Below are 14,109 nucleotides of genomic sequence, written 5' to 3' on the forward strand. Positions count from 1 at the left end.
AGGTACCGAAAGGAATCTCTAGATCGACTTCCTGGATAATGAGTTGGTGTCAATAGGAAGCGATCCGTCGCAGGAGGGCCATAATGTTTCCCTCATCAATGACATGAGATAAGGAACAAGATGAAGATGGATGAAACTGAGAATCAGAGGAGGAGGTAAGGGTGCAAACTACAGAAGGATTAAACTCTTGAACATATCGATGACACGACTCTGGAATGCGGCAGCATTTTGGTACCAAGGGATCAGAGGTCGGATGGAAACAACAAGGATCAAATGGAATGGAGAAAAATGACAAACCCAAACCCTGGAAGGCTAACAACGATGTGAGGATGTCCCAAACCGGGCGAGAAGCAAAAGTGTCGATGTTCAAGAGTGACTAGCTGCTGTAAGTAACCAATGAAGATTTCCAAATTTTTCCCCCACCATTGCTGGCGAGTAACCCAATTATTTTTGAAAAACAAGCTTGAAGGGGATAGCATATGCTTGTGATATAAGTTCGTCCTTCAGACAAATCCAACCCAGTAAAATTTTAACGAGCCCTAGGGAGGAGAGGCTCGGGTCTCATCATGGCGACGAGTCCAATGTCATCAGGGTTTAACGAGTTCGACATCAGAAAAACTCAAAGTATTTTTCATGCTTAGAGAGTTTGAAAAAGACACGAAAAAGAAAACTCCAAGGGGGGCCCTTTTCGTAAGTTTGTGTCCCTCAAGCCCGAAAAGGTAGAAAACAATACTCGAGAGAACTGCTTGACCATTTCAATCAAGGAGTACTTTTCATAACTAGTGTTCCCGATCCGAAAAAGTAGAAAACTGATCGGAGACACAATGTTTCATAACAAAAAACAAGATCGAAATGACAAAATCCAGGCCATCTTTTCGTTTTTAAACAGTTGGAAAAGAGCTGAAAGCAGACCACCATTTTTATTCCTTTTAACGAGTCAAAAAGGGAAAAATACTCGGCAATATTTTCATATTTTACAAGTCAAAAAAGAGCTTAAAGAAGACTCGTGGGAAAATTTTATGGTATATACCAAGCATGCATCGACCAGAACTCATATCCGTCATACCTGTTCCTGCACAGAAACCCAAGCGTAAGACCTATTCGACAAAGATACACGTTAAATATTAGAAAAACCTAAGTTAAAAAAAAACCCTAAAAACCATAGTTAAAAACCCTAAAACCATAGAGAAAACCCATAAACTATAGGAAAACCCAAACCCTATAGTTAAAAACCCTAAAATTTCAAAAAAAATTATATAAGGTAAATGGTAAAACACATTTTTACATTGCTTTGAGTTTTTAACTTTGGTAAATTTTTCAACAACGCGTACCTGTGCAAATTGGAGGTCGATTTCGATAGCTGGGGTCATCCATTTCATGCCAAACTTTCGCCAAGTAAGTATATCGACCTTGCCTCTGTGTTTTGAGTGTTTTTAAGTCTAATTTCATGCATTTTGGTCAAGTTTGGGTGGATTTTTGGTTCCAAAAAATCGCCCCGGTCATCGCAGAAGTCCCCTGCGAGTTTGCGATGATCAGAAATTTTACACATGCCAAAATCGGCATCGTCGCAGGAAACACGTGTACCCCTGCGACGATCTGGAAAATAGTGAACTGTGAAAGCGGGTCGTCGCAGTTGTTTTAGAAACAGCTGCGATGGCGCAGCAAACATAAAATTTTCATTTTTTACACCATTTTAGACTATAAAAACCGCTCAAATAAGTTCTAATCAATTAGCATTTGCATATGCAGGGTGCAAAATGGTGTTTGCATGGCAAGAACACACGCAATGACACCGATGACGAAAGAGGTGCAACGGACCCGCAATGCACGCAAGTTCTTCGAAACTGTGCATTACTTAAATTCTTCCTCACGCCCCTTTTACGAACGCAATTGGACTTGCTAGAGTTCTTGATTCGCTCATGGAACCCGACAGAGGGTAAGTTCATAATCTCGGGACAAGAGATCGAGTTTGACACGATAGACATATATTTTCTTGCTGGATTGTCTCGACGAGGAGAGAGACCCCGCATGGGTGTGTGCGGGTCCTCGGAGAGTCTCTAGATATGTTGATTGCATGAGCGTGCCCGGGGGCATGCAAATCACCCATCAGTGGGAAGCTACAGATTCCTACAGTGGGGGACTTGTCACTACGCGTTTTATTGTTTACAATCATGAGAGCAGCAGGCTCTCAGGCCCAACACGAGGCGACTAAAACTCAACTGCGGTTGGCTTTATATTGCCTTAACCCTACCATGTATGACTAGGCAGAGGCAGTATCTCTGAATATGAAGAGACAGCTAACCAAGTGCCAGCGAGGGGAGACCAAGCAGTTTGGATATGGATCCATTCTGGTACCACTCATGCTTGATTGGGTACTAATACTTCAGTTTCAGTATATGGACGTCCCGTTGTCGGGACCACGACAGACCAGGATCACTAGGTGGGCCCTAGTGATGCCACGGGGAGGTGGCGGCTAGCTAGTATCATGGGGTCCTGCCTTCATGGAGTGGCTGCATCACCAGCAGGTATTTGTTGAGGACTAGCCCTATATAGGTACTGACTTCAAAGGAGATTCAAACATGTTGCTCCTGCCCGGAGATCAGTGGGATGAGAGAGGTAACACGCTTGGTTTGACCGTTGCATTTTTTAAATTTCAGTTTTTTTATTTTATATTGTTTTTGGATTTTAAACATATATGCCCTAATAATTATGTTTAATTTTGCAGACGTCAGACCTGAGAGACCGGTGGGTCTCGCTCCTACGATGCGAAGGGAGGAGAACAGAGAGCTTGCCCTACCACCTCGAGGCGGTGATGCAGAGGAGGAGATAGCCCAGAACCTAGAGGGCTTGACCGAGGGAATCCCAAACTATAGAGGGTTCAAGGAGATCTCGCGACAGTATCAGCAACACACTGCGGGTGTGTCACCCAGAATCCATAGACTACTCAGACGAGTAGTTCGGGTAGTGGTCTGCTACAGAGAGTAGAACCCACCACAGTAGTTGCCTAGGCTTCATTTTCCGCTGTTTTGATGTCTCAAATTGTATCTGAACATGTATATTATTTTTTGGCATACACATTATTTTTTGAGCGCCTTAGTGCGCCACACGATATATATCGATTTATGTTATATGGTTCTTGTTTGTTATGTATGAATGTTTGTCCATGATTTATATTTGTGCAAATGTCCACTTAATATATAAGTTACTAATATATCAATTAATATTCATAACACTCGCATCAAAGACACAGAACACAATAAACAAGAAATCACCTAACACACCAAACCATAAGAGGTATAACGCTACACGGGTTCATTTTTACGCAAGCTTGAACCATAGAGAACTATGCTTGAATAAGATTAACATGTCCCCAATAGAATAATCCAATCGAGGTACATGCCCCCCAAGCTTCATTGCATTCAATGAAGTGTATGGAATGAAGGTTGAAATAACAAGGCCTCAAACAAAGACTCGATGTGACAAAGGGGAAAATTGTTTCATTTTTTAATGAGGTTGACACAAGATCGGGAACCTTCCTCAAACAACTTGTGTCATTTTTAACGAGGTCGACACAAGATAAGAACTATCCGCGTGTCCTTATTTCATTGTTTAACGAGGTTCACATAAGATGAGAACTATCCTCAGACACCTTGTTTCATTTTTTAACGAGGTTGACACAACATCAGAACTATCCTCGGACACCTTGTTTCATTTTTTAATGAGGTTGACACAAGATCAGAACTATCCTCGGACACCTTGTTTCATTTTTTAACGAGGTTGACACAAGAAAAGAACTATCCTTAGATTTCGTTTCATGGGCCATACGAAAACATGACTCCCAAGAGATCTTCACTGGATGGAAGAAACGTACTCTGGGAGGAATACCTGTCATTGGGTACCAATGACAGATTGGGTTCCAATGCCTCCAGTACATGATGTACGAGACCATCTACATGATCATTAACATATGCGAAGGCAGAACGGGTAGCCACATAATTGACCTATGGTGGGGAAGGTACTACTTGCGGATAAGAACCGAGAGGGGATGATGGTGGCACAGGAGGCACGTGGGGACTAAATAACGACAATTGATCTATAGTCACCATTCTTCCGTCAAGCGGAAAACAAACTACACAGAAAAGCGAAGAAACAAGAACCCCCATGGCATAAATATAGTCACGGCCAAAGAGAAGACTGAAATCTAAAGCACCTTGGACAACCATCACATCTATATAGATGGTTTTGCCTCCTAAAGTAACAGGGTATTTTGGAAGGATCCCAAAAGGTTGACGAGTTCCTCCGTCAAAAGCTAACAAATTCTGAGTGACAGGCACAAGTTGTGGGGAGCCCTAAGCTTACCAAGTAGTAGAAGGCATGAGGCTAATAGACGCACCTTCGTCCAAGAGAGTGCCAGGCACTACCTTATCGTAGGCGTGTATGGTAATCTGGAAAGGTACATAGGACGGAAGGTGGAATGCAGTCAAGTGACTCCAGTCAAAAGAAACAACCAAACTACTCGGCGGGGGTATCGTATGATTGCCCCCATGCTCTACAGGAGCTGAAGAAGGACTCTCTTGATCAGCTAGGATAGGAGGGTCTCTCTCAGACTCAGGAGAATCTGATGAGCCGAGGAGAACATGAGTAGTGTGATCATGATGCTCTTCAGGAACAGAGTGAACAACTGGTGGTGAACCCAAGTCGACACTCTTTCCGACCAATGGTTGGTCAGGAACAAGCTGAGCACAACCAGGTGTGGGAAGAGGAGAATGGAGAAGAGAAGAATCCAAGTGAATCTCTTTGTCAACAGGGAGAGGGTCTGAAGATAGCCTCTGATAACCAACTGGAAGTGGAGGTGAAGAAGCTGTAAGACTTTACAAAATGGTGAAAGCTTTATCCCTGAGCGGACAAAGGTGAAGGAGATGATTGCCTTCACAAAGCCTACAGGGGAATCGAATCTTCCCTTTCTTCTTACCATTGCCAGTTGAGGATGAAACATTGACATGAACATCAATGGGCAATGAAGGACGAGCCAGATCGTGAGACCATACTTCCAAGATCCTAGGAATACCAGGACAATCACGAAGAAGATGGTCACCCTTGCACAATTTACAAGGAAACTTAACCTTCCGCGGAGGAGCAGAAGGTGTTCTAACCTGAGATGTACTCGGAGCATTAGTTGCATAGGTGGCCTATTGCTTATCTATCTTCTTCTTCTTCTTCGTCTTTATCTTCTTCTTCTTAGCCTCCCGGTTACTGGATGTGGAACTTTCACCAGGCGAAGTCGGAGAGGAGGATGAAGAAATAGGGGATGAAGGCACAGGCTCAACCTTGGAATCATCGTGTCATGATTCAAACAAAGGAGACAGTGGAATAGGAGTCATGACACTCAAGACCACCGATGTTGAAAACAACCAAACGAGCAAACCGATGGTTAACCCAAGCAAGGACAATGTTGCCATATACGGAGCACCGGCATTTCCAAAACAAGGAAACGGACCAGGATTCCCATCTGGGGGAGGACCTTGACCGGTAGACTCGGGGAATGTTTCCATCGGAAAAAACCTTGAAACACAGTCACAGTGTAACCAAGAACTCTAACTGTAACCAGGAATATTTCGTGGGCAGTAAATTTTATGACAAAGGAACAAAACTTGACCTTTTGATGTTTTAAGAGTCGAGAAAAGGACGAAAAGGTGACTCTATCTCTTCGAGGTTTAATGAGCCTGAAAGGACAAGTGCTCAGATGATCATTTTCTTTTAAGGAGTTGAAAAGGAATGAAAGTGACTACTCTGGAGTACTAGACAAGAGGTTTACCAAACAAACCGCAAAACTACATATACACCTTGGTGATCAAATGAAAGAGAAATGACCAAGGACTTTCTGTATGGCAGTCAATCCTCTCAAATGTTGTGTTCGGTGTGTTACAGTTCATAAGGCGACAGACTCGGCTTCCTGTAGATGATAGGATGATAACCTAGTGGGGTCTCCCAATATATACTCGATGGTATGGGAAGCACAAGTCCGTACTAGCAGCTATCGAATCATAGAAGGAAGCATCACCCAACCTTAGTGAAAACAATAGTGACTAGGTTTAACGACGTCGGAGCACGTCTCTAGCCTAGACTCTAGATAATGTGCGTTAAGTAACAATGCATTGTTAGGTTTATTCAATTGATTTTAAGAGTTAATCTTGGATTAAGTTTCGGTGTTTAGGCCCTACCGAATGTATTTCAACAATCCCTAGGATGCAGCTACAATGAGTAAAACATCATTTGTTTCGATGAACAACTACCTAAAGGAGGGTAAAGAGTCCATTTCCAAGCGAACGCAAACCAAGACAAGCAAATGCAAACACTACGAAACACAATGCATCAATACACTTATCTCACAACTACTAATGAAAGATTTGAACTTTGCTTCCTAATTTCTCAATCATGAAAATTCAGTAATGCAAATGTACTTTCACTTTCGTAAGCTGTATAAATGCAAAAAAAAATTATTTTTGGAATTTTAATGACAAACAAGCAAGTGTAAACCTGACTGATCCAAATAAATGTAATCTATGTTCGATAGCGTGGAAATCAAATCACCATGAAGAACTAGTCAATAACCAAACACTAAAGACCAATCAGAAAGAAAACAAGCAGTGAGATAGCCTTAAGCAAATCAATCAAATGGTTGTGGACAAATCTTGGATGGACGAGTAACCCAAACAAACGACTTCTTGACGAAACCTTTAACAAAGTTAGGTCACATGGTTTGAAAACACAAGATTCACCAAATAAATCCAAAGAGAAAAAAGTGCGTCAACCAAACACAGCCAAAACAAGTTGATGAGAGACAAGAGACAGCAGGTGACAAGCAGCACTGGTTGACTCAAGAGGTAAAGTTGTAAAAAACAACTTTTACAGGAATCATCGCAGGGCTATAACTAGCAACCTGAGCCGAAAGGCAAATCGTTGCAAGCAGAAAGCTAGCAATTAGGTGACGTCGTCGCAAGTGTACACATGTCTTCTGCGGTGGTCCGATTTTAGGAATCGTCGTAACTGTACGACGAGTTATTTGCGACATGCAGGTTTACCAAAGAGGACAGGTGCGACGTCATCGCAGCTGTTAAGCTATAAACTGCGACAATCTCAATTTAGAGAAAAATCAAAGCAAGACCACCTCAAGGACACCAGACTAATCTTTCAGATAGTAAGAGGGACTCCCGGATTGACCTAGTTAACCCAGAATACTAATGGCTCAGCCCCAAAATCAAGAGACACTCTATCAAAAAGAAATCAAGAGCAAACAAGAGAAAAACATACAAAGGATTCCCCAGTGAAGTCGCCAACTTGTGTTGTAGGAAATGTTCCCTCTACAGACAGAAGCAACCCCTCTCGCCCTAGAGTGGGTCTAGTCATAGAAAAACAAAACAACAGCTATTTTCATTAAGTAGACATCGTTGAAAGAACCTACCTCAAACTGGTGTTCGATGAAGCTTCCGTTGTACTGCTCCAACTATCGTTTCCTTCTCCCCGGTGGGCGATATACCTGAAACAACACAAAAGAACAACAGAACACATAATAAAGTACAACAATGATCTACTTACTTATAAATTCAAGGAATCATAAGCTATCATTTACACATGACATAGGAAAACACCATTGATTGTATTAGATGAATAAAAGAAAGCTTACAACCAAGCCTTGACATCGCAAGCCTTCCTCGAAGGGTCCAGCCAATATGTTTCTTCAAGAATTCACTCCCAAAAGGGTCTCCCAAATGTATGATAACTCTCTCTCTCACTCACAAGCTCTATTACAAGGCTAAGGTAATCCACAACCAATTGCTAAACTATCAGCAATCTCACTGCAAACTATCAAACTCACACCAAAGCTAGCTAATTTGCTCAATCCAAAAACTAGTTGATATTAGCAATGGGGAGTGCTTTTATAAGAGGAAGAGCCTCCAAAAATGAGGGAGAGGGAGCTTATCCTCAAGGGAGGTTTCTCAAAAGGCGGAACCACCATCCCATAGGAGGAAAGGCGAACTCCCTTGACCCAACAACCAGTTCCAGAACCACGCAGAAGCATTCTGTTCGAACCAATTCGCCATATCTGGATCGTCGCAAGTCATACACTGGGACTTAGTGACGACGTCGCAAGCAGACAGTGTATTCATAGTTATTGTCGCAAGAAATATTTTGAGGACTTGCGCTGAGCCTAAAATTCGACCGTCACGGGAAACAGATGTACCCTTGAGACGACATTGCGACCTTATAGTTCATCACAGAGAATCGTCGCAGCCAGAATGATGTTTACTTGTGACGATGCAGAACATGGGTAAAAGGGTCAATCTTCAGGATTAGAGAGCACTTGTTTATTCTCCTTGAATGAGTGGGAAGATATGGACATATTTATTTGATGTATGACACAGCGAAGATGTCACTCAGAGACTGACTCTATCTAAGATTAGGGGATATGATGCCAGTGACAAATTATTGTGTAACAATATCTTACTTATCTTATTAATAGATCTTAGTTAGCTTCAAGTAAATAGATGTTCTTACTTGCGTTCACTTAACTAACACATTTACATATATTCACGCATCATATAAGCATTAGAAGTGAAATTCATACCCAATATAACAAATGCATAAACAGGAAATAAAGACGCATAAATTATAGAATACTTCTCTTTATTGATAATTCCATATGATTACAGACTCAACTCGCCCTATGCACTCAGCTGCAAGGGTTCATGCACTCAGATGCGGACTTCTAGGCCTCTGCGCACTCAGCTGCAGAGCCTCTACCTACACTACGACCCAACTTAGACTTCTACTCCAAAGCTATCTCTCAATCCTTCATGATTCCCTTATTGACATTTCCATTATTTCCTCAACTACTTAGAGATTAGCTCTATTTATACAATCCCATGGTCCGCGGACCATGGGTAGATCTTTTATAACCGACATTACATTATCACAATAAGGGCAGACAACCTTATGACTCTTTAACATCTATGTGCTCCACGACCACAAAATGCGGAGTCTTTACATTTGGATTACAAAATTGGACCAAAATATGGGTTTTTAGCCCCAAAACTGCCCTTGGGGGATCCCGCGCCCAACAGACCCCCAACACAAACATCGTGACTCGCCCTCAAGTCACTCTGCAGGTGTGGAGATCTTAGCGAGAAGAACTCCCAGCTTTGTTTGGATCACTTCAACTTCGGCAGCGCACTTAACCATTTGTTGGCTTGAGGGGGCCTGACCCAGGTTCAATGTTAGTTAGCCAAACAAATCCCTACACTACTAGCCCTTTCGGCATCAGTCCGCGGAGCACGAACTCAAGTCTCACCCGAAGTAGTATGGGGGGATGCTGGAACCAAGTTTTTACACTCTTGAGATGGTTGTGATGTCGATTTATTCCAACTATACCTGCCTTTGCACAGGTTGCTTATCCCTTTGTTCTACCCTTCAGTACCTTCGCGAAAAGTTACAATCGGCTTCTGCGCAGCCCTAACCAGGGGTTGAAGTCCTTTCGCGCTGCTAGGGCAACGAACTGTGATATCTCCCAAACTTGGCTAAGTATGTTACTTATCTTATCAATAGATCTTAGGTAGCTTCGCGTAAACAGATGTTCTTACTTGCGTTCACTTAACCAACACATTTACATATATTCACACATCATATAAGCATTATAAGTGAAATTCATTCCTAATATAATAGATGGATAAACAGGAAATAAAGATGCATAAATTATAGAATACTTCTCGTTATTGATAATTCCAGATGATTACAGACTCGACTCGCCCAGCACACTCAGCTGTATGGGTTCGCACACTCAGCGACGGACTTCTAGGCCTCAATGCACTCAACTGCAGAGCCTCTACCTACGCTACAACCCAACTTAGACTTCTACTCCAGACTTATCTCTCAATCCTTCATGATTCCCTTATTGCCATTTCCATTATTTCTTCAACTACTTAGAGCTTAGCTCTATTTATACAATCCCATGGTCCGTGGACCATGGGTAGATCTTTTACAACCGACATTACATTATCACAATAAGGGCAGACAACCATATGATTCTTTAACATCTACGCGCTCCATGACCACAAAATGCGGAGTCTTTACATTTGGATTACAAAATTGGACCAAAATATGGGCTTTTGGCCCCAAAATTGCCCTTGGGGGATCCCGCACCCAACAGACCCCCAACACAAACATCGTGACTCACCCTCGATTCACTCTGCAGGTGTGGAGATCTTAGCGTGAAGACCTCCCAGCTCTGTTTGGATGACTGCAACTTCGACAGTGCACTGAACCATTTGTTGGCTTGAGGGGGGCCTAACCCAGGTTCAGCATTAGTTAGCCAAACAAATCCCTACACTACTAGCCCTTTCGGCATCAGTCCACGCAGCGTGAACTGAAGTCTCACCCGAAGCAGTATGGGGGGATTCCGGAACCAAGTTTCCGCACCCTTGATATGGTTGTGATGTCGATTTATTCCAACTATACCTACCTTCGCATAGGTTTCTTATCCCTCTGTTCTGCCCTTCAATACCTTCGCGAAATCTTACAATTGGCTTCTGCACAACCCTAACCAGGGGCTGAAGTCCTTTCATGCTGTTAGGGCAGCAAACTGCGATATCTCCCAAACTGGGCTAAGTATCTTACTTATCTTATTAACAGATCTTAGTTAGCTTCGCGTAAATATATGTTATTACTTGCGTTCACTTAACCAACACATTTACATATATTCGCACATCATATAAGAATTAGAAGTGAAATTCATACCCAATATAACAGATGCATAAACAGGAAACAAAGATGCTAAATTATATAATACTTCTCTTTATTGATAATTCCATATGATTACAGACTCGACTTACCCTGTGCACTCAACTACAGGGGTCTGCACAATCAGTTACGAACTTCTAGGCCTTTGCGCACTCAGCTGCAGAGCCTCTACCTACGCTACAACCCAACTTAGACTTCTACTCCAAAGCTCTCTCTCAATCCTTCATGATTCCCTTATTTCCATTTACATTATTTCCTCAACTCCTTAGAGCTTAGCTCTATTTATACAATCCCATGGTCCGCGAACCATGGGTAGATCTTTTACAACCAACATTACATTATCACAATAAGGGCAAACAACCCGATGACTCTTTAACGTCTACGTGCTCGCAACCACAAAATGCAGAGTCTTTACATTTGAATTACAAAATTGGACCAAAATATGGGCTTTTAGCCCCAAAACTGCCCTTGGGGTATCCCGCGCCAAACTACCCCCAACACAAACATCGTGACTCACCCTCGAGTCACTCTGCACGTGCGGAGATCTTAGCGTGAAGGCCTCCCGACTCCATTTGGATCACTACAACTTCGACAGTGCACTAAACCATTTGTTGGCTTGAGGGAGCTTGACCCAGGTTCAGTGTTAGTTAGCCAAACAAATCCCTACACTACTAGTCCTTTCGGCATCAATCCGCGGATCACGAACTGAAGTATCACCCGAAGCAGTATGGGGAGATGCTGGAACCAAGTTTCCGCACCCTTGAGATGGTTGTGATGTTGGTTTATTCCAACTATACCTGCCTTCGCGCAGGTTTCTTATCCCTTTGTTCTACCCTTCAGTACCTTCGCGAAATGTTACAATCGGCTTCCGCGCAACCCTAACCAGGGGCTGAAGTCCTTTCGTGCTGCTAGGGTAGCGAACTGTGATATCTCCTAAACTAGGCTAAGTATCTTACTTATCTTATTAACATATCTTAGTTAGCTTCACGTAAACAGATGTTCTTACTTGTGTTCACTTAACCAACACATTTACATATATTTGCGCATCATATAAGCATTAGAAGTGAAATTCATACCCAATATAACAGATGCATAAACAAGAAATAAAGACACATAAATTATAGAATACTTCTCTTTATTGATAATTCCAGATGATTACAGGCTTGACTCGCCCTGTGCACTTAGCTGCGAACTTCTAGGCTTCTGCGCACTCAGCTGCAGAACCTCTACCTATGCTACGACCCAACTTAGACTTCTACTCTAGAGCTATCTCTCAATCCTTCATGATTCCCTTATTTCCATTTCCATTATTTCTTCAACTACTTACAGCTTAGCTCTATTTATATAATCCCATGGTCTGTGGACCATGGGTAGATATTTTACAACCGACATTGCATTATCACAATAAGGGTGGACAACCCTATGACTCTTTAACATCTACGCGCTCTGCGACCACAAAATGCAGAGTCTTTACATTTGGATTACAAAATTGGACCAAAATATGGGCTTTTAGCCCCAAAACTGCCCTTGGGGGATCCTGCGCCCAACAAGCTCCCACCACAAACATCGTGACTGGCCCTCGAGTCACTCTGCAGGTGCGGAGATCTTAACGCGAAGACCTCCAGTTCATTTTGGATCACTGCAACTTCGGCAGCACACTGAGCGGTCACCTGCTAGACTTCTTCTACGTGTTTTTCGGTGACTATTGCTACTGAACTGTTGCCCTAAATCTTCTGCTGAGTTTCTTGCAATTGCGCGAGATTTCCTTCAATGGAGGTTGTAATTGTATAAGCCTCATCTATCCATGGTTGTAGGTGCGCTTTTAAAACTTCTTCTTTATGTCGAGCGGCATCCACCTGTTCCTTGAGCATCTTTGCCTCCTGCATCTATGCAAACCTTTGTGTAAGGGCAACCATCTGCATGGTCCCTTTCACCTCGTCATACCTATGTTGTAGCTTGTGCGCCTTTATCTCCAGGCGCTCTACATTCAAGTCCTCCTGCAAGGTGGTTAGAACCTCAAATGACTATTGTGGAGTACTAAAGAAGGTATGTTTTTGGTAATTATTTCAACATCTTTTCATTAGAACTTACAAACCTTTTCCATCATGAACTAGGTAGTTGATAAGGAATTGTAATAAAACCTGTGAGATTAATGTGCAAAACGAAAACACTGACAATTGTCATTTTCTTATGCAGGAAGAAGGAAAAACGAAAGACTGTCGTTCCAAAGGAAAGAACAAGGTCGGGTTAACCGTTGTCCCTTTGACGGGGAACCGTATGCAAACAAGGCAAACCAAATCAAAGCGTATCAGCCCTGGAAAGGAAATGGAGATATTGGCTCGGCGCAAGAAAGAAAAGAGATAACTGAGGACTAACGGTTCGATGAATCCTTCAGGATCCTTTGATCTTGAGGGATCGCTGCTTTAACTATTTTTGCACCTAGACATCTCCGCCTTCATCATTATAAAAAGGGGCATCACCGTTAGTCAGGGATTCTGTTATGTTTTATGTAATTTATCTTAAGATTGAAACTTTGATCATCGAGTCTCGTTGAGAACTGATCTACTGTAATTATGTCTTATGCATTAATACAAACTCAGTTGCTATTTCATCTCTAAGTCTGGAATAACTTCAAGAGGTGTACCCCTGGAGGCTAAGGGCTCGGCCCTAGAGGAACACTTGCTCCTATACTATTACTTTTGGTTTATGAGTGGTTTTCTTATCAGCGCTACTCGGTAATCTGATATGTTCTATTAGTTTACATCACACGCTCTGTTATTTTTGATTTATTGAAGTTTCTGAAGACAGAACCATTGTATTAGCTTTGCAACGTATTACTATTCTTTTAAGTGTTGATATAAGATCGCTGGTCTTTACAGAATACTGTTGTTGTTCAATTACAGAGTATCTGTGTGTACACTTATTTCATTAGTATTATTGAACTCATCTTAGGGATTATGTTCTTTGCGATTGTTGAATCTATAGACATTGTTGTTCCATTCTGAAATACAGTCGTATTCTTTATAACTGAGATTAACAACTGGATTACCAGAATCAAATTACTATTAAGGTGTGTCGTGTGCATGTATGAGTGGCTTTCAAGCACTGTTCTATAATCCATTATTAATCAGTGTTGTTCCATTTTTGTGTGTTGTTCAATTCGTCCTTAAAAGTGAAGGGTTGCCATTTGATTCCTGTAGGACACGATTATTGCATTTGATCTTGTAGACTAAGGTGTTATTGCTTATTAGACTTAATTGCTGCTACAGTTTCCTGTTTGCTGTCCCATTTCAGGTTTGCTATTCTATTTCTTAT

Source organism: Pinus tabuliformis, chromosome 2_1 (assembly GCF_031772625.1).
Source record: "Pinus tabuliformis cultivar Carrire ecotype Pingquan chromosome 2_1, CPIR1, whole genome shotgun sequence".
In the NCBI taxonomy this organism is placed as follows: Eukaryota; Viridiplantae; Streptophyta; class Pinopsida; order Pinales; family Pinaceae; genus Pinus; species Pinus tabuliformis.